Source organism: Sorex fumeus, unplaced genomic scaffold (genome assembly GCF_029834395.1).
Source record: "Sorex fumeus unplaced genomic scaffold, SorFum_2.1 ptg000017l, whole genome shotgun sequence".
In the NCBI taxonomy this organism is placed as follows: domain Eukaryota; kingdom Metazoa; phylum Chordata; class Mammalia; order Eulipotyphla; family Soricidae; genus Sorex; species Sorex fumeus.
This window is the reverse complement of record NW_026606074.1, coordinates 375,180-396,504: the sequence shown is the minus strand read 5'-3', so window position 1 is coordinate 396,504 and position 21,325 is coordinate 375,180. Positions and strand designations below refer to the sequence as shown.

The following is a 21,325-nucleotide window of genomic DNA, read 5'->3' as shown; positions in this document are numbered from 1 at the left end:
GGCTCAAGGGATAGGCTCTGCACTCAGGAATTATTCTGGTGGTGGTTTGGGGACCACATGGGATGCCGGGGATTGAACCTGGGTCAGCCTCGTGCAAGGCAAATGCCCTCCCAATGTATATTGCTCCAGCCCTTGTAATTCCTCTTTAAAAGCCCCTAGGGCTCCGAGTGTGTGTGTGTGTGGGGGGGATCGGACACGAGCAGCAGACTCTGTTCTGTGAGGGCTGGAAGGTCCCTCATATTCACACGAGGAAGCCTCAGAGACGGACCTTGGTGAGGGCGCCTGGGCCCTTGGCAAACTCCACCAGGTGGGGCGAGCCCCCCAGCGCCTTGAGCCCAATCTGACTGCTCACATGACACACGCCAGGGTGCCCATGTTCTGGGGTCCCTTGAGCAGAATACCCGGAGTGAGGGCCACTGCGAGCAGCTCAGGTGAGCAGAGCCATGGCTTCCCCCACCGGGATGCGGGCTCGGGGGCCATCGTGGCTCAGGGCGGGAGAGAAGATGTGAATGCAGCATCCACGGGGGGATGTGGGGCCCTTGGTTCCGACCTGTCTCGGGTCTGCCTGTTGGGATGGCCCCACCCCGCCTGCGCAGGGCCAGGAGCGACCCTGGGTGTGACCGAGACAGCCCCTACCCTCAGCTGGGGTGACCAAGCCGCTTCCTCAACGCTTCCGCACTGCTGACTGGGAACAGAAGGAGCAGAGAGGCCTCTCCCAGACATGCAATGAATCGCATGGAAGGTGAACTCCGTGTCCTGTCACCACACAGGGCCGGGCAGGCCCCTGTCCTGTCACCACACAAGGGCATGCAAGCCCTTCCCTGCTCCAAGACTGGGGTGGGGAGAGACCATCGGGGGATCCCAGGAAAGTTCTGGATTCCACAGGCCGAAGCCCAGGGACGTGAGCAAACCCATGGGTAGCTGGGTGACAGCAGCCCAGAACACAAGCGAGCCCCAGGTTCTTTCTCTTAAGGTGCTGCTGAGACCAACATGCTGAGGGGAAAGGGGGCCCGGAAATCTGGTGATGCACCTGCGTTCTGAAAGGTCAAGTCCTGAGACCAGCAGTACCAGTACCACAAATCAACTCACATGGCCAAGAACGCAGGGAAATGCGATCGCGTCTCAAACACACCTGCACAAGCTTCCAATGGCAGAGGGCGCAGAGGGCGCAGGCAGGCACCGGGGGCGCTGGGGCCGTGCACGGGTTCAAGTTGACTCCCTGGCTTGGCACTGGGGGTCACACCAGGCAGGGCTTGGAGGACCATATGGAGTGCCAGGGAACGAACCCGGGTCTGCCAGGGGCAAGGCAAGTGCCCTACCCACCTTACTATCTCTCTGGCCCTGGTATGCCGTTTTTAGAGGACATTATCAAGCTGATGTGTTTCCCCCTTGCATCTTCCCCTTCATTTCGGTATTTATTTTCCCTTTCCCTCCCTTTCTCGCTGAGGCTGAGGGTCACACACTCTAGGTGGTGGTTACCCACTTGGGGGCGGGGGGGGGGGTTCTCACTCGGCCTGCCAGAACTCCAGCCATGCCCAATTTTCCCTATTTACAGCGAAGAACACGTCATAGGAAAAGCATCTGGTTGAAATCTCACATAAATCAATGCTTTTGGGTCTACAGATTGTCTTAAGGGACTAAGCATGGAGAAACCTCACCGCACAGAAGAAAGAGCCAGAGTTCTGGCCCGGGCGCCCCTAAGAGCCAAGCTGACACTTTGAAAGAGAAATATTTCAGAAGTGCTCCCTGTCATAAAGATAGTAAACAAAACATATAAAATCATATTTGCAAACAAAAATCCATCTTTCAGAAAAAGACAACATTTAAAAAAGAAAAACTCCGGGGGGCCATATATATAGTTCAGTGCAAAGGTGCTTCCCTGGCATCAAAGAGTCAAATATGGACCCCTGAGAACCCCCTAGAGTAATTCCTGAGCATCACCAGGTGAGGTCCGAAGCAAAAACCAAAGCAAAGCAAACAAATAAATATGTGCTGAAAATAACTAGTAGGAAACAGGCTGGGACGGGCGTGTGGGAGAAACAGAATTTCCCGCACACCCTGCACCCAGCCCTGAGGTCACACTGCAGAACCTCAAGAGTTTGAATGAAAAATGTAGGCAATTGTATTTCTAGAAAATGAGAATGTAAGATTAGAGGCTTCAGGTCTTGCCAAGACTCAATCAAGGGGAAAGGCAGGTCATGAAAATAAAATCCCTCACAAACCTATGTTTCTTCTGCAGGCCCGTGGGCAGCGGCTGCGCTCCTCGAAGTGGGGGCCCGGGAGAATGCGCAGAACTTCCTCGATTCTGCGCCAACCAGGCCGGGAGAGCAGCTGGGCCAGCCGCATGCTGAGGGGGGCATAGCCGAGATGTCCGTGGGGTTCTGCGGAGGGTTCGAGAGGGACACCTGGAGTCAACCAACTCCTCACTGCCTAATGGGCCATGGGATTTTTCTTTTTTTTTTTTTGGCGTAGGCCATACCCTGCGGTGCTCAGGGCTCCCTCCTGGTGCTGCACTCAGGGATCACAACGTGGGTTGGCCGCATTAAAGGCAAATGTCCTCCACGCTGCCGTCCTGAATTTGACTTTGGGGAGGAACACAGTGTGCTCCAGCCTAGCCCGCTGAGCCCTGCCATCTCCACCCTCTACCCAATTCCCAATCTCTCTCTTCTCTCCTTCTCTCTCTCCCCCCCACCCCCACCCCTACAGCTTTATGCATCAGACCTCGTGGTGCAGAGCTGACGCATGGCTCTGCCCTCACCTCTCCTGGCCCTGAGTCCTTCTGTCTCAAACCAATCTCAGAAAGCTGCTTGGTGCCCCTGTGTGCTGGAAGGTGCCAGTGCCCGGCAGCCCGTGCAGAGGGCAGGGGCGTGGCCAAACCCCAGCACCGCTGGGTCTGAACATTCAACGGTCTGCCCAGGAAAGATTCCATCTGACCCCCACAGAAGAAAAACTGTTCATCGATTTGGTGAGAAACTTCTCCTATGGAAACTTGGCCAACTGGGGGGACGGAATGTGGAGAGCTCTAAGCCCAGCCAAGCTACTCTCAGGCATTCTTCCGGGGGCGAGGCCCCAGGGCACAGCCACGCCCAAATCTCCCAAGAGTGAGAGTGACAGCACCCAGCATCACAGTGACCCCCAGTCTGAAACTCCCCTCTCTCACAGTGACTCTGAGTCCAGCAGCCCCAACTGCCCACGGTGAGTCAGTTGTGTTGTTCCCCAATCCTCTTACTTGAGGCTGGCCTTTTCGCTGACCAGAGGCTTCCTTGAGTCCAGACCAGCCTCCCCCTCCCTGAGGCCTAAGTGGACAAGGGCCCCCGCTTCCCACCCCCAGCCCCCATCTTCAAAAAGTGTCCCCCAACAAGCCCCACTCAGTCCTGGCTTCTGCAAGGGCAGCGCCTTCCCACCAGCAGGACGCCACACCACTGGGGAAATGTGTGTGTATGTCTATGTACGTGTCTGTGTGTATGTTGGTGCGCGTGCATGTGCGTGAAGGCTCGGCTCGCCTATTAGATGGTGTGCATGTGACTGCGTGTGCTCGAAGACTCGGCTCACCTGCTCATTCACATCGTCCATCCAGAGGCGCAGGGTCTTCCGGAAGGTGGGGTAGCTGTTCCTGCCCCCTGCTGGGGCCGCAGCAGCCCGGCCTTCTCCAGGTTCTCTAACGTCAGGATGTGCTCGTAGCCGTATGTCTGCAAGAGAAGTTGGGGAGCCTGCTAGATCTCCCACTTCCGAAGAGGGAGCGAACATTTTCACTCTCATTCTGATACTTTTGTTCTTGAGTCATACCCGGCAGCATGCAAGACAAGTGCCTTACCCCTTTCTAGCTCTTGGTTTGTTTTTGTTTTTTTTTCTTTTCAGGTCACACCCGGCGAAGCTCAGGGGTTACTCCTGGCTCTGCGCTCAGGAATCACTCCTGGCGGTGCTCGGGAAACCATATGGGATGCTGGGAATCGAACCAGGGTCGGCTGCGTGCAAGGCAAACGCCCTACCCGCTGTGCTATTGCTGCAGCCCCTTTCGAGCTCTTTGGACCCCACATTTTCACTTTAAAGCCAGAATGCATGGGCCCAAGGTAAGGAAGATAGATGACAGTGTACTGAAATAACTGAGTAGGAAAAGGAGGCCAAACACACCTCCTGACGTGCTATTTTCCAGATGTCTCCTTTGTTTTGTTTGCTTTTGCCCCCCACTTCCTGTGCTCAGGGGTCAGTGCTGGTGGGGCTCAGGGGACCCATATGGGTGCCGGGGATCGAGCCTAGGTGGGCCACGTGCAAGGCCAACTGCCTTTTTAAAAAATTTCGCCCTTGGCAAATGAGTCACTTAGAAACACTGACCTGGAGAATTTCTCTTTTTTGTAATAATCCAGAACCTTCTGCTTGAGCCCACTGTTGCACACCGACTGCAGGCAAATGAGCCTGAGCACCTTGATGAGTGGATGCTTCTGGGCGATGCAGTCCTCGATATAACTGTTGACCTAGAGTCATGGCAGGTTTGTGCGTGAGCGCCGGGTCTGGGCCTGCAGGCCTGGGCGTTCCCGGGCCCCTCAGAGGCCCGATCAAGGAGAGGCTGGAGATTGGCTCACGCTCCTGCCCACACTCCCTGGACAACCTAAGCTCCAGGGGCTGCGGGCGGGTGCAACTGTCCCACTTGTCAGCCACACCTGAGCAGCATCAGTAAAGTAGCAGGGACTGTGGGGAATTTGGGCGCTTGCTTGCTGCAAGTGAGAATGCGGGATTTATTGACAGGCAGACAGGAAAAGGGATCATACAACCCACGCTCTTAAATTATCCGTGATGGGCTTCAATAGTCTTGGGCTTCAGGGCTGGGTCTTGTTTCTCTGAGGACAGCAAACAGCAATGGAACACATGCACACACACACACGCAATGGAACACACACACACACACACATGCACGAACACACACACAATGGAACACACACACACACACACACCACCCCCGGTCAACAGAAACCTATCTCTTGGCAGAATCTCTTTCCGCACATTTTGCACTGCCCTGACAGGTATTTAGGCCAGACACGGGAATCAAAGTGATTCCTTTCCTACCTCGAGTTCTGTTTGCCAATCTGGTTAACTATCGGCTAAAACGGTTTTAGTGTTCACGTACCTGATCAGTGTCTATTCCAGACATCAACTCCTGCTCCCCGGTTAACTGATCAAAGAAGTCTTCAGACGCTGAAACATAATTCACACACGAGCATCTCAGAAGTGGGAGAAATGCTCATTTCTCCCGGAGGCATGCAAAGTAGCAAGCAAGCACCAAGTTTAAGTCATCACCGGGAAGGCACCTTCCAGAACAGTGAGGCTGACGGCCTGTGCCCCAAGGTGCGCCTAGACACAGAGCCCCGGGGCCTGGGCCCTAGCAGCTCCCCCTTCAATTTCCCAAGGGCATTTTACTTTGGTTCGTTTGGGGGCCACCCCCGGTGGTGCTCAGGGATCACTCCTGGCAGGCTTCGGAGACCATATGGGACTCTGGGACCCAACCCGGGCCGGTTGTGTGCCAGGCACTGCAGTACCGCTCCAACTCCAGCTCCTTGCAACATCCGACTGAAACCAACCTCAGCAATCAGTGCCAGGTCTGGCGAAGCAGTGCTGGTGCCACCCGGAGCCTGGGAGAGCCCTGCTGCACCACCTGACCCCGCAGAACCCAACAGTCACACTCGGAACATTTCTGCGAGGACCCAGCGGCTGGCACAGGGAACAAAGCACAAGTGAAATAGTAGCCGGGGCCCCCAGAAGTAGCAGGGAGCCAGTGACACACCCTGAGCCTGAGCCCGGGACAGGGCACTCACTCGTCACGTCCTGGATGAGCTCGGCGATGGAGGTGTGGTTGGCCAGGGAGCCCCGCGCCACCTGCATGTGGGGTAGCTGGGAGACTAACTGCTTGATCTCGCCCACCGTCTTGGCGTTGTGCCTTTCCTGAGGGAGGGGAGAAGGTCACGACAGTACTGGGGACAGCACTCAGGGCCTCGCACACTCAGGGCCTCGCATACACACACACACACACACACACACAATGTGCCTCAGCCCCAGCCCTGGCTGCCAAGAGTGCATTTTTAAGAGTTTGGGTCTTTGGGTTGCCCAGGGCATGTTTGAATCACGTGCAAGGCAGTGCCCCGGGCTTCCTCCTGGCCTGGAGCTCAAGGATCACTCCTGGCCTGCACCGGGACCACATGGAATGCTGGGGAGTGAACCCAGGTCAGCTGCATGCAAGGTAAGCGCCTGGCCCGTTGTGCTATCCCTCCGGCACCCCCAAATTAATTTTTAGTGTGAGAAACGGACACAAAACGAATTAGGCTATAACCAGATCCCACAGCCACACGAAAATAGAAAAGGCAGGTTGGTGGGTCCAGGGACTCCGACAGCCACTTCCTGCAGCACTGGGAGACCATGTGGACAGGGAGGGAGCCCAGGGGCCACGCAGGCCACACCTGACACTGCATGGTCCCTGCCAGGGATGTGGAGCTCAGAAAACTGCCTTGAAGCCACAAAAGCTAACGCTCGTATAGCCTGAGACCTCAACAACAGCAAATCAAGTGTAAAACGTTTCCTGGGTCCAAGCTATACAGTGGGGGAGGCGCTTGCTCAGTCCCCGGCCTCCCCACAGAACCCCGAGGCCTGCCAGGAGCCAGCCCTGAGCACTGGCAGCGGGAAAGGAGGGAACTGGACACCACGGCGAGCTCGGAGCTGGCACAGTGAATGCCCGACACTTCTTATCCATAGCTTTATAAGTCACGATGAGGAAATAAAAAATTGAGGAACAAAACCCAAGTGAGACAAAAGCAGCTTCAGAAATACAACAACCATGGGGACAGAGTGACAGAACAGTGGCGAGGTGCTCACCTTGCATGCGGCCAGCCTGGGTTCGATCCCCAGCATCCCATGGGGTTGCCTCAGCCCACCAGAAGTGATCCCTGAGCGCAGAGCCAGGATTTAGCCCTGAGCACCTCTGGGTGTGCCTCCCCTCAAAAACAAAATCCAAAGAAATACAAATACTGATATAGTGGAGATAACTCCTAAAAAAGATGAAATCAGGAAATCCATCCTTCAAGGGAAAAAGTGATTTTTAAAAACTTCCCCAGAGTTAAAAAATTCAGCTTCTATCATTTTACTGATTCAGGTTTCAAAAGTGACCTGAACCCAGAATAAAGAGCAGCAGGAGGGCGCGAGGCACTAAGGAAGCTGGGGGCCGGGGACTGTGCTCTCAGTATCACCCGCCGTCCCCGCCTGCTCGGGCTGATCCCGGATTCCCTAGATGCAGGAGCTAGCGGAGATGCCGCCACCGCCAGCGGCTGGGAGGAAGGAGAGAGGGACAGGGAGTGTGGACGGTGACTGGCAAAGGACCTGACACCAGGAGAGGGCCTGGCACCACCCTTCCCCAGGCGCCCGCAGCCTGCCTGCCGCCTGGCCCCAGGCCCCAGTCACCTCAAAGGCAGCCGAGATGACCTTGGCCTTCTTGCTGAGCACGGCGCCCACGGCGTTGAAGTTGCAGTCTCGGATCTCGGCGTGGAGCTCCTCGGCTGAGTTCAGCGGCAGCTTCTTGGCCTCTGTGGGCAGGTCCTGCCCGTCACCCTGCCTCTTCGGGGCGAATTTCTCGGGCGGCAACTTTACATGACCTGCACGGGAGGGGACACCCCAAGTGAGACTCCAGAGACTTCCTGTCAGGGGAGAGCACTGGGCTTTGAGTCACTAGCTGTGCACGAGCAGAGGACGCTCACACTTTTCACGCACGGCTTCCCTGGCCTGGCCCGTGGGCCGCCTTCTGCCACTGCCAGCCCGAACCGAACTCAGGATGGGGCCACCCGAGGAAACATGCCCCTGGGCGGCCCACTGTCTGTCCTGCTGGCGCGTGCAAGTGCATGCAGTCTACACCGACATCTCAACAAGCCAAGAGGAGCCCAGGATGGGGCTGGAGTGATAGCACAGCAGGGAGGGTGTTTGCCTTGCACTGGGCAGACCCTGGTTCGATTCCCAGCATCCCATATGGCCCCCTGAGCACCGCCAGAAGTAACTCCTGAGTGCAGCGCCAGGAGTAACCCCTGTGCATTGCCAAGTGTGACCCCTGTCACTGTCCTCCCATTGTTCATCGATTTTGCTCAAGCGGGCCCAGTAACGTCTCCATTTTGAGACTTGTTACTGTGTTTGGCATATCGAACACGTCACGGGTAGCTTGCCAGGCTTTGCCGTGTGGGCAAGATACTCTCCAAAAAAGAAAAAGAAAAACAAGATCCCAGGAATCACCTCAGCATGGAAGTGTGCATGAGGGCGGAGACAGCTCCGAAGGCTTCTTTCCTTTCTTTTTCCTTTCTCTGATATTTGGGCCACACCTGTCAGTGCTCAAGGCTTATTCCTGGCTCTGTGCTCTGGGCTTATTCTTGGCAGTGACTGGGGGAACCATATGCGGTCCTGGGGACCAAACTCACCCTAACTGCTGTTCTGCCTCTAGCTCCAAATTGGTTCCTTTCAAAAAAACATCTCCAGTTTCAACACAAATCCCGACGTGTCTACATACAATCAGCTCCACTGCTGTGGGTCCAGAGAGACGGGTCATCGGGGGCAGCACACGCTCAAGTCCAGCTGTCTGTTCCTCTGAGCACTGCCCCGTGTGGGCCCTGAGAACTGTGGGGTGGAGCTGAGAATCATAAAGCAACAAGAACTCCTGCATCGGAGAATGTGGGGAGAGAAAGTGACCGACGGAAGGAAAATATTTCTCGGATGCTTTCCAAATCCTAAGTCCCTCCGAACAGCCCGGGCGCCAGCGTCTGGAGACAGCACGCCACGGGACCCGGGGCCTGAGCACATGCTGAGATACACGAGGTCGGCAAGACCTCGCATTCCAGCTCAAAGCAGAGGGGCAGCCGCTGGCCCAGGCAGCCTGCACGCAGCTCCTGCACGGGCCTGCCATCGCCCTCGGTCCAGCCACGGGCGCAGAGCTGGGGGGCTATGGGGAAGCCCAATTTCCCCTTGTTTTTCAGATTTCTCTTAACGGTTTCTTTTGGGGGGGGTTACACCCAGCGATGCATTGGAATTACTCCTGGCTCTGCACTCAGGAATTACTCCTGGCGGTGCTCAGGGGACCATATGGGATGCTGGGAATCGAACCCGGGCTGAGCCGCGTGCAAGGCAAATGCCCTACCCGCTCTGCTATCACTCCAGCCCTCTCCCTTAATTAAATGTTTGATCAGCAGGAAGTGTGTGATATGAAGAGACTGTGAGTTCCCGAAACTCCTTCCTCCCGGAGGCACCCCACGAGTCCCATCTCTCACACCTCCGCACCCCCAACCCCAGCACCTCTGCCAGATCCCCCGAGAGACTTGCAGAAGCACCAGGAGGTGGGGACCCCTCGCACAGGGTGCTCCCGTGCCAGGACAGCTCGGAGCAGGAGTCTGGGGAGGGGCTGTGTGTGTGGCATCACCCCCAGCTGCTACCAGGCACAGCCCTGGTGGCTCCAGGGCCACAGACTGGCCCCACAGAGCAGAAAATCACCGAGATCAGCCCCACGGCCCCTTGGGCACTGCTTACGACTGTCCCCACAAAAGGAAACAACTTAAGAGGTTATCCTTCGGAACAACTGGTAAAAAACAAACCGGAAACACCTTCATAATCATTAAAGAGCAGGAAAACGGGTTGTTGTGTGGAAATGCCTCCACATGTGGTCCTGCTCTGCTTCCGTGGCCGCCGTCACTGAGCCACACATTCACCACTGCAGAAACACACACACACACACACAAGCCATCGCAATCCACTCTGCAATAACAAGCTTGGCACACTGGACAGACAGCACTGTCTGGACTCGACCAGCACTCAGCGGCTGCAGGGCTCTGTGTCCCCAGAGAGACCCCATGCAGTTAGCTGCATCCCCGTCCTTCCAGACCGGGGCTCCATCCCCAGGGCTGTTTCCCCAGCCCACAACCAGGGCCACTCCTGAAGGCGCCGGAATTACCCCTCTTGAGGCCTAGGGCTCCCTGTTCTGAAGAAAAGACACAAATCAGACTGTGGGAAACTTCTCAGACTGTATCCCAGCAGGAGCTACTCCCGGCTCAGTGCTCACTGGACGAGGCAGGAGTGTGGATGGAACTGAGCGCTGGCTGTGTGCCTGGCACTAGCCCTGTGAGCTTTCCTAGTCCCCACTCAGATCTGAAATGCTACAGAATCTAACATCCGGGGCCAAACCTCCGTGACCTTGGACCCAGGCACCCCTCAGAAACGCTCTATTCCTCACGCCTCCCTGGGCGGCCCGAGCAACGGGGCTGCACACCGCATGGCCCTCTGCACAAGGCCTTCACCTCGGTTTCCCCGATGGTGACCTGGCTCGAGCTCGCTTTAACCTTGGGCTGAAAGTCAGTGCCTGACATTTTCAAGTATTCTGACTTACACACAAAGGCCGCACCTTCGAAAACAGACACTTTTGAGATTGATTTTACTCAGCTAACCTATTAGTAACTGATGTCACTTCACTTACTGTTCTGGATGCCATAAATTTCATCGATGAGTCCCTCGTATGTCAGCTGAGTCGAAAGGGGCGTTAATAAATCCACATTTCGATCAAGCAACAAGAGGTTATCAAAAACAGGAAATATGGAATTCTGGCTTCCTGCAAACTCTCTCTTCATCCTGATCATCATATTGGCCACTTGCTGGAAACAAAGTACAGAACCAGGCAGAGCCTTTTTAGCAATGGGCAGATTTTAAAATGAAGCTAAAAAAGAGTCTGGCAATCCAAAATTTAAAAATAAGACGGAAAAAAATCGAACAATAAAATAAAACAAGATAGGCCTGAGACGGTATGGTGGGTAGGATGCTTGCCTTGCAGGTGGCTGACCCAGGTTCAATTCCTGGCACCACATACGATCCCTCAAACCCTGCCAGGAGTGAGCCCCGAGCACTGCTGGGTATGGAGAGGGTGGGAGGAGGGAGAGGGCGAGAGAGGGAGGGATGGAAAAGAAAAGATAAAGAACAGAAAAGAGAAAAGGAAAGAGGGCTGGGAGACAGCAGAGGGGCCAGGGGTCACGCCTTGCACGCAGACAGCCTCAGTTTGGTGGCCCTAGCACAGAGCCAAGAGCACTGCGAGGTGGAGCCCCAATCTCCACCCACAGGAGAGAGGCCCCCCTCCCCGCCCCGGCTCACCCTGGCGCACTCGCCCTTGCCGAAGATCTGGGGGATGGTCCCGTACAGGGCCTGCAGCGTCATCAGGTCCTTGGCCGCGTGGTACAGGCTCGTCTGGTCGCTGTCCAGGTAGCACTCCTGTGGGAGAGGGCCGGGCGCCTGGGCACAGGCTCTGCGAGTCAGCACTGAGGCCCCAAGGCAGCGCCTCTACTGGGGGTGAGCATCGCTGGGCGGGCGAGGAAAGGCTGGCCTCTGCATGCCCGCGTGACCCCACAGCAGGACACTCTGGGCTTGCAGAAGGGCAGGCAGCCTCTCCCACATACAGCAGCGAGTGTCACAGGGGACAGGAGCAGGGCAGCCACGGTCTCGGAGAAGGGCCACAAGGTCCATTTAACACACAGACAAAAAGAAACATCTTTGGCCCAGAAAGAGGGAAGAGGACGCACGCGCCCCCAGCCGGGCGGTTCAGCAGGGCTGACAGAGCACACACGATCCCCAGCGGGGCCTCAAGATCACTCCTGCGCCTCAATCCCTTCATCCAGTAAGTGCAGAGAGCAGAGGAGGGAAACCACGCAACGTGCTTCACCTGCACTCCACCTGATGCGGAGGCACTGCTGGTGCCCATCGCGGGACTCTATTTTTTTTCTTTTTGGGTCACACCCGGCAATGCACAGGGGTTACTCCTGGCTCATGCACTCAGGAACTACTCCTAGTGGTGCTCGGGGGACCGTATGGGATGCTGGGAATCGAATCCGGGTCGGCCTCATGCAAGGCAAACGCGCTACCCACTGTGTTCTTGCTCCCGCCCCTCATCGTGGAATCTTTGACCCTGTCTAAGGCAGCGGCCAACAGGCGTGCAACCCAAAGGCGTGAGGACAAGGGGTGCAGACTGGGGGCGGGGTTCCTAGGGAGACCTCCCAGAAAGCCCGGCCCAGAATGAGCACAGTATCCCCAAAGGTCCCATAGGATGTCTCTGCCAAGTCTGGGGTGTAGCCTCACACTTCAGTCCAAAACATCCTGGTCGGGATGTCCAAAGAGTCCTCAGAAAAGGACCAGAAATTCCGCACTGGAGCAGAGCAGAGAGGAAGATTCAGGGGAAGGAAAGCATTAGGGGGCATCTTTCGAACTGCTCAGGGGCCCAGGTGACTGTTCAGAGCTGGAACTGTGTCTGCCTGCGGACAGCTAAGATGGCTCCTGCCCGGCCCTGCCCAGCCCCGAGCACCCAAACAAAACATTCATGTTTAAAAACGGCGTATTACTACAGAGACACCTCTAACAACTCCCACCCGGCGAGGCTCAAGGGATAGGCTCTGCACTCAGGAATTATTCTGGTGGTGCTTTGGGGACCATATGGGATGCCGGGGATTGAACCTGGGTCAGCTGCGTGCAAGGCAAATGCCCTCCCAATGCATATTGCTCCAGCCCTTGTAATTCCCCTTTAAAAGCCCCTAGGGTGGTGTGTGGGTCCCTCCTGTTCTGAACCCAGGGCTCCCCAGGTGATGCTGGGGCTCTAGCCCTCTAAGCTATCTCCCTACCACCCATAATTCCGTATTAAAAAATATTTTTTAAAGTTAACCACAGGGGCCGATAGCACAGCAGGTAGGGCGTTTGCCTTGCACATGGCCTACTCGGGTGAGATTCCTCTGTCCTTCTCGGAGAGTTCGGCAAGCTACCAAGAGTATCCTGCCCACACAGCAGAGCCTGGCAAGCTCCCTGTGGTGTATTCGATGTGCCAAAAACAGTAACAACAAGTCTCAGAATAGAGACGTCACTGGTGCCCGTTCCAGCAAATCGACGAACAATGGGAGGACAGTGCTACAGTGCTAACAACAGAGGCCAGAGCGATAGTGACCAATGCCAGGCTACTAGACTGCCAGGAGTACCCTCTGAGCATCGCCAGATGTGTCACTCACACACACACACACACACACACACACGTTAACAACACATGTCTACCCTGCATGTTTTGCTCGGTTGTAACTGGGACTGGGGTGAACCTTTGCATTATCAGCCCAGTTCTACTCTTCTCAGTGGATTTCACAGGGCCGTTCAGCCCCCAGGGCCGTTTGCGAGGGCCCAGCGCTAAACCCACGGAGACTACATACACACATTTTTACTCAGTCGCGCCTCTCTGAGCAGCGCCGGGAGCATTGGGGCTGGGCACGGGTTCAGGCTGACTCCCTGGCTCAGCACTGGGGTCACACCAGGCGAGGCTTGGAGGACCATATGGGGTTCCAGGGAACGAACCCGGGTCTGCCAGGGGCAAGGCAAGTGCCCTACCCACCTTACTATCTCTCTGGCCCTGGTACGCCGTTTTTAGAGGACATTATCAAGCTGATGTGTTTCCCCCTTGCATCTTCCCCTTCATTTCGGTACTTATTTTCCCTTTCCCTCCCTTTCTCGCTGAGGCTGAGGGTCGCACACTCTAGGTGGTGGTTACCAACTTGGGAGGGGGGTCTCACTCGGCCGGCCAGAACTGCAGCCATGCCCAATTTTCCCTATTTACAGTGAATAATATGTCATAGGAAAAACATCTGGTTGAATGTGTAAACACACAAAAAATTAAAGGGCCGGCGGTCTATCTCTCCCGCCGCCCGCGTTCGGTGGTCTCAGGCCGTTTCCCCACTCCAGGGAGGTGGATGGCGTTGGTCAGGCGAAGGAAGGAAACGGGGACCAGGCTGGTTGGTCTTAGCAGCAGTTTATTACAGGGAAGAGATGTATGTCATGGAGGCCCCAGGATCTCTCAAGCATGTGCTCCTTCGTTCTCTCAGCTTTGGTCCTCAGCCCCATCTTCCCAGGTTCTCTGATGCACATGTCCCCCCAGAGAGCCCTTAAATCTCCCTTACATAGATCACAGTACCTCTAAAGGGCGCAATATAGTGATGTCATCAAAAGGAGTTACAGAAAGAACATTGAGGCAGCAAACCATACATTGTTTCTTTACATCCACATTGAATCCTGGCCTCACCTTTTACAAGCTACAAGCACTTGGATTAGCACAACAAAGACCAGTCCCTAGAGCTTGGAATCTACATCAGCCTGCCTGGAGCCAGGCATCTACATCCCAAAGATCAGGCCTGGCTAAGCACCTGGGATCTGCATACCTAAGGCCTGCTAGGTTCATGTGAATAAGGGAAACTGCCTCAATATACTGAAATCATTTACTGAAGGCAGTTTGAAGGGGAGAAAGTTCAGTCTCATCCAAGCTAGTCAGGACACACAGGGAAACTGCTTCTAGGACATGTTTCTCCTCTCCTCGTCCAACCAACATATAAGCATACATAATATTAATCATTTTGTATGGACACAATAAGAAATACTTTGAGCTTATAGAATTGCTCTCCTAGGGCCATCTCAATCTCAGACTGCAGTGCTCAGGCCAGATATCTTTCCTATTCCTAGCAGCAGGGTCCTAGTCTCATCGTTACTTTTGGATCATGACAGCATTTGCCTATGATCAAACTCTTAACTTATAGTCAAGAATTGTGGCACCTTGGCCTGGCCCATCGCGATGCCAGGGTAGCACATAACTTACCGGCTTGCCCTGGTTCCATCTAGTCCCTCATCGGGACCCTGCCCTTGGGGTACTAGGAAGTGAGGGCAACTGAGGCTTAAGTTGAGAAAGCAGATGCCCGGGAGTGAATAATATCCAAAGCCAATTAAATTCTAAGTTATAAAGCATAATATGAATTAATTGTCTTCCTGTATCTATACAAAAGGACACTGCATTAAAGTAAACTGCTCAAAAGACATAAGGGAGGAGAAAGGCAATATTAACTTACAGTACAGCTTCAGTGTCTAAGAAGGATGAGACCTTACAAATTGGTTGGGGAAGAGAGCATAGAAGTGGTTACAGACAGACAAAGTAATGGGAGTGACTCGGGAACACTGTGATGGGTGCAACCTGATAAACCTAAGCTCCGTGTACTCCAACAGTTGAAAACTCACATAAATCAATGCTTTTGGGTCTACAGATTCTCTTAAGGGACTAAGCATGGAGAAATCTCACCCTACAGAAGAAAGAGCCAGAGTTCTGGCCCAGGAGCCCCTAAGAGCCAAGCTGACACTTTTAAAGAGAATTTTTTCAGAAGTGCTCCCTGTCATAAAGATAGTAAACAAAACATATAAAATCATATTTGCAAACAAAAATCCACCTTTCAGAAAAAGACAACATTTGAAAAAGAAAAACTCTGGGGGGCCAGATAGGTAGTTCAGTGCGAAGGTGCTTCCCTGGCATCAAAGAGTCAAATATGGACCCCTGAGGACCCCCAAGAGTAATCCCTGAGCATCACCAGGTGAGGACCCAAGCAAAAACCAAAGCAAAGCAAACAAATAAATATGTGCTGAAAATAACCAATAGGAAACAGGCTGGTTCAGGCATGTGAGAGAAACAGAATTTCCGCACACCCTGCACCCAGCCCTGAGGTCACACTGCAGAACCTTGTGAGGGACGGGCCCAAAATGGACTACCACCAGAATTAATTTAGCTTAGCTTAATAGGAACCTGCATTGCAAAATAACTTGTTTTTCAAGGAACAGGTCTAGATAGCTTTTTCAGATCGCTTTATAGGAGTCTGCACTGCAAAATAACTGGTTTTTCTGCCCCTGACCAAGGAATTCAGATACAGGCACAGGTAAAGGGTGGGGGTCAGACCAGATAACCGGATGTCTCTCACAAGACCCATGTTGCAAGACCCAGGACTGCCTTAAAAACCTGTCAGTTCCTAAGCACTGACGCAAAATGCTGATCTTTAAACTATAGGCTAAGAAGTGATGTACCCTTAATGGGATTGGTTAAGAAAGCATATGTTGTTACAAATCTATTGGTTATGAAATGCGCGGGCTTTGCTGCAACGGCCAGTGAAGGCCTATATAAGATCCCCTTTGAAGAAGTTCGGGGTCTTGCCTCACCTAACTGACCTGCGTGTCTGTGTAGGAGGCTTGACCCTGGCTAGCCAGTCTTACAATAAACCTTGCTTGCTGTTTGCAGTCTCTGGAGTCTCTGTCGTTAAAGGGAGATCACGATCCGCGCCCTAACAACCTCAAGAGTTTGAATGAAAAATGTAAGCAATTTCACTTCTAGAAAATGAAAATGTAAGATAAGAGACTTCAGGTCCTGCCAAGTCTCAATCAAGGGGAAAGGCGGGTCATGGAAACAAAATCCCTCACAAATGGCTAACTGGAAAAACGCAGTGACAGACTTGAGTATTTCTGGCTAGAGCGGCCCTGCCTTCCACTCTCGAAGCTTCCTCCACAGCCAGTCAAGTCAGGGTGGGACGGGCACAAGGACAAACATCGACCAGCAGCAGAGAAACACCAGAGATAAACACATTTAAGGACAATTGATTTTTGAGAATTCAGTAAGGGCAATCACAATTTTAAGCCAATTTGTTGAAACAGGAGCGTCTCCATACGCAAGAGGAGCAGCGGCCCGAGAGACAGCACAGGGGAAGGCGCTGGTCTTGCACGCAGCCAACCTGGGTTCTATCCCCGGCAGCACATATGGTCCCCGCGCATGGGCAGGAGTGATCCTTGAGCACAGAACCAGGAGTAAACCTTGAGCACTGCTGGGTGTGGCCCAACTCCCGTCTCTCCCCAAAAGGAAGAAACTGGCGGCTTCCAGGAATCACTGAAATGCCAGTGTCAGTGTCGCCATCACGAACGAGGCAGAAACGAGTGTCAAGTTCAAAGGGCAAACACTGAACTTACTCTGAAGGCGCCCTCCGACTCCATGGAGAGAAGGTCCCCGTCGAAGGGAAAGAGGTCCAGGCTGTACTCCTCCCTGTGGATGAAGGAGCCCAGGACGCCCAGGTCCGTCAGCCGCTGCTCACACAGCAGGCGACGCCGGGGTACAAACAAGATGTGAAAATCTCTTGTGGGGCCACGTCTGTCTTCACTGCAAGAGAAGGACCGTGCATTGGCCCGAGGCCCCAAGGCGAGGACTGCTCCCCAGGGCCCCCCCGTGCCTGACAAACAGTGGGCTGTAAAGAGACGCTTATGAGCTACCCCCCACCACTGACTCGGCCCAAGATTCTAGTTTTCTTGCTCTCTTGATTTTGATGCTTTTTGATGCAGGTATGGCGTTTGCCTTGCACACAACCGACCCGGGCTTGATTCCCAGTTCCCAGCATCCCATATGGTCCCTTGAGCACCACCGGGGGTAATTCCTGAGTACAGAGCCAGGAGTAACCCCTGTGCATTGCCGGGTATCACACAAAAAGAAAAGAAAAAAAAAACCTCTCAGGGTTATTGCAACGGACATCTGTTTCTTGCAGAGAAAACATGTTTTTATTTAATCAAGCAATGTGTTGGCTTGTCTCTAGGAAAATAAAAGGTTGCTCCACACCGTGCCCGATCTCGCGCAAATAGCCCCCATGCTTTTAAGTCCTTAGGGGCCATGTCGATTAAACGTAATGCAGACTGGGCTGGTGCACTTCCTCCACAGATGCTGCAGCATTAATTTTTAATCAGTTTCTCCTGACTTTGCTTATAAAATTTGAGCATATGGTGAAAGGAGCTAGGAAGGCTAGGAAGGAGTTAATTAACTTGCAAAATTGCTTTCTGTAAACAGTTCAGCAGCCTTGAGGTTGCAAAATTGGATTGAACCCAGTAGATGTGTAAGGTATGAGCTAGAATAAGACATAACTATTTAAGGATAGGTAGAATGTTTTGACCATCCTGGAAACTGAAACTATGTGACCAGGTCAAGAAGGTTGGGTCGAGATACTCCAAGAAAAACTGCAAGGAACCCAGCAAACCACGTATTGGCAAAACTTGTGCAAAATAACACGTATTGGCAATATGTGGTCTTTGTTCTCAAACTGTATAAAAGATTACCTGCTTCTGAGTTCGAGGCTCCCAGCCTCTGCCCGTTCTTGGGTATGCTGTGGAGCCCCTGCATGCTGGTCTGAATAAAACCCCGCTTGAATTCCTGCAGGAACGTTGTCTGTCTGGTCTCTCGTGCCTCCCAGGGCTAGGGAACTCCTGCCCAACAATGGTATTCAGTACTTGAAAAGCTGTTTTTTTTTTTTTTTTGCTTTTTGGGTCACACCCGGTAATGCACAGGGGTTACTCCCAGCTCTGTGCTCAGGAATTACCCCTGGCAGTGCTCAGGGGACCATAGGGGATGCTGGGAATCAAACCCGGATTGGCTGCATGCAAGGCAAACACCTATCCGCTGTGCTATTGCTCCAGCCCTAGCTGCTTTTCTTTTTATAACGAAATTTGGGTCCTTCTACTGAGACAGGACGCAGCTTTCTACTGTCCTGAGAGAGGGGGTTTATGTGGTTAGCCCTGCCTCCCCAACCCCCAATACACAAAATTTCCCATTCTCTATTTACAGTTTTTGGGCCACCCCGGCAGGTGCTCAGGGATAACTCCTGGCTATGCACTCAGAAGTCACTCCCGGGAGACTTGGGGACCGCACTGGGTTCCGAGGATCTATCCTTGGCTGACTGCAGAGTATCCTGCTCCTGACCCCCCATTCTCCTCCGACACACTCTCACATCTTTCCAAAGATCCACTTCCTAAAGCGCTGGCAAGCAAAGGTGTCCTGATGAGCACTCAAACCACTAGAGGAATGATTCCGTATGGACCCAGCATCAGCTCTGAGATACCTAAGCACATTTTCAGCCATTATATCCATCAGTTCTAGCCGGGGTCTGACGAAAAAATTGATATTCTTGACATCGGCTGCTGGCAAGAGGCTTCCTTTGAGTGTGAACATTTTCTCCACCTCATGTTCCTAGGAAAGCACACATACAAAAGGTGAACAGAACCCTTAAAACTTACCAGCCGACCCAAACTTGCGCATCACTGCAGGCAGCCAACCTGGGTTGGACTGCTGGCGTCCCACACTGTCCCCAAACACCACCAAGAGTCAATCGTGAGTGCAGAGCCAGGGGTATGCCTGAGCACTGCCAAAGGTGGCCCAAACAAAACAGACCAACAAAAACTCAGGTGTTGTAACACTCCCGCTCCAAAGCACAGTATACTTTAGTGTAGAGTCAGAGAGTGCAGGGGTTAAGGTACATGCCTGACACATGACTGCCAACTTCGCCCCCTGGCACCACAAGGGTCTCTAGCATTGCCATGTGCATCCCTGGAGAGGCCACTGGAGTGGCCTGGGATATTGCTGCCACCACAGCACCAAGCATCATCGAACTGCTAAGAATCACCACCAGGAGGTGCCCTGGGGCAGTGCTCAGGAGACCCGGGGCCAGGGAGAAAGTAGAGCGGGGAAGGTGCTGGCTTTGCATTCAGCTGACCCGGGGTTCTATCCCCAGCACCCCATACTGTCCACTGAGCACTGCCAGGAGTGATCCTGAGTGCAAAGCCAGGAGTAAGTCCTGAGCACTGCCTGGCACGAGCCTCCAAATAAAATTCAAAACCACTTTAGTATAAAAATTTAGATTCCCCAAAGCCAGGTGTATAAATTCAGGCTGAAGTAACCAATCCTGTGTCTGAAAAACTTTGAGCCACATTAAGTAACAATCAGAAGACATGCTGATCCGTCGAGAAGAGGGGGGAGCACACCCACCCTTGAAAGGTCCACTGAAGGCTCCGATGCTGCCCGAGCCCCTGAGCTGCCTGTGCCCATGTAGCCGAGCCAATGCGGTGCCCGCAGCTCTCCTTGAGATGGGGACTTTTGTGCTTTCCTGTCTAATCTTGGGATGTGTGTAGGGGTTCTCTCTGCCTTTGCAGAAGCCCGCGGTCTCTCTTGAAATGTTTCTCTCTCCGCTCGTCCTCTTCCTAAAAGTCACCAAATAAAAGGTTTTTTCCTTCAAATAAATAAACAAAAGGTCCACAGAAGATAAAACATTTACCACTCATACAAGCGTCAGTGATTCTAAAAGCCAGACAGCTCTGCACACCAGTTACTCCAGAAGTGGAACATCACATTACTCTTGCTAGAGTCCAGAATGACAGTTTCAAAAAAAAATAACCAAAACCCTTTTACCTTTAGAAGTGAGCACTGTGCAAGCAAGCTAAACGGTCCTGTGAGATGCTCATCCCAAACTACTGCCTGCGGGAGGGAGAAGCATCCCGTCCTTTGAGTAAAAGGAATTTCAGTAACGGCCAGCAGCAAACAACAGTCATTTGCAAACTCCGGACAAACAAAGCTTGCAGTGAGCAACAGCTGACACACTCATATTCCGGGGCCTGAAGAAAAACACCATCAGGGCAAGGGGCGCGACTGGCCACGGACGCACAGTCACTGTCCTCCACAAAGAGTGTGTCTGCAGGGTCCTGGGGTCGGACTGGGGTCATGGACCCCCGGGTGAACTGCCAAGGAGACCGTGGAGGAGCAGGCAGCTGGGAAAGTGGCTCCAGGGTCGCAGGCGGCGACACCCGCACGCGGGACAGCGGGGAGGGCCTGGACGCGGGGCTGCGCTCGGCCTGCCAGACGGACGCGAGTCGCCCCGTTTCCCTCCCAGGGCCGGGCCGCAGGGCGGGAGCGCAACGCCCCCTCGCTCGGGCTGCACTGGGGGCGCCCCCGGCTCCAGAGGCCGCCGCCTGCCCCGCCCTCCCCTCGCTGCCTGGCCCGGGAATCGCGCAGGGCGTCCAGGGTCTCCCGCGCGGAGGACAGGTGCGGCCTTGGCGCCCCCCAGCCCCGCCGCCACGTGACGCCCGGGTCACGTGAACGTCGTGACGTCACGCCTCCGCCAAAGCCGGAAACGGCCGGGACCCCGTGCCTCTTCCGGGTCTGGGGTTCCGCCTCTTGGTTCCGCCCAGCCCCGACTAACCCACCCCAGGCCCTAGGGGTGGGCGTGGCTCAGGCCAATGTGGGCGTGGTTCAGAGAGATGGGCGTGGCTCGGCCCTGTGGGCGTGGCCCGGGCGGAGATGGGCGTGGCTCGGGTCCACGTGGGCGGGGCCGGGGCTCGACCTCATTTCTCAGCTTCTCCAGCTCTGCGTCCTTCTCCCTGAGCAAAGCACTGGTAATACTGATGGATTTCTGCAGGGAAGCTTTCTCTTCATCGGGGTCTCTTATGAACACGGATTCTCTAAAAGACCAAAGAGTTCAAAATGCCAGAAATCAAGCCAGAGAGAGGCCAGTGCACAACTGCCCTAGAACGTAGGCTCAACGGCTCCCTGGACTGTTGCAGGGGGAGGGGCCCAGGCTTTGATGCTTGCAGTTTAGTGAAATTTTACTTACTGTGAGGGAGAAAAAGTTTGCCTATGTGTACATGCCAGAACCTGCGT

The 21,325-nt window shown here is 54.0% G+C and overlaps 1 pseudogene; it reads right to left on the bottom strand.

Annotated features, from left to right (window-relative positions):
* Nucleotides 1-256: 256 nt before the first annotated feature.
* On the bottom strand, nucleotides 257-20,143 carry LOC130021556 (vacuolar protein sorting-associated protein 33A-like; annotated as a pseudogene).
* Between the last annotated feature and the right edge of the window lie 1,182 nt (nucleotides 20,144-21,325).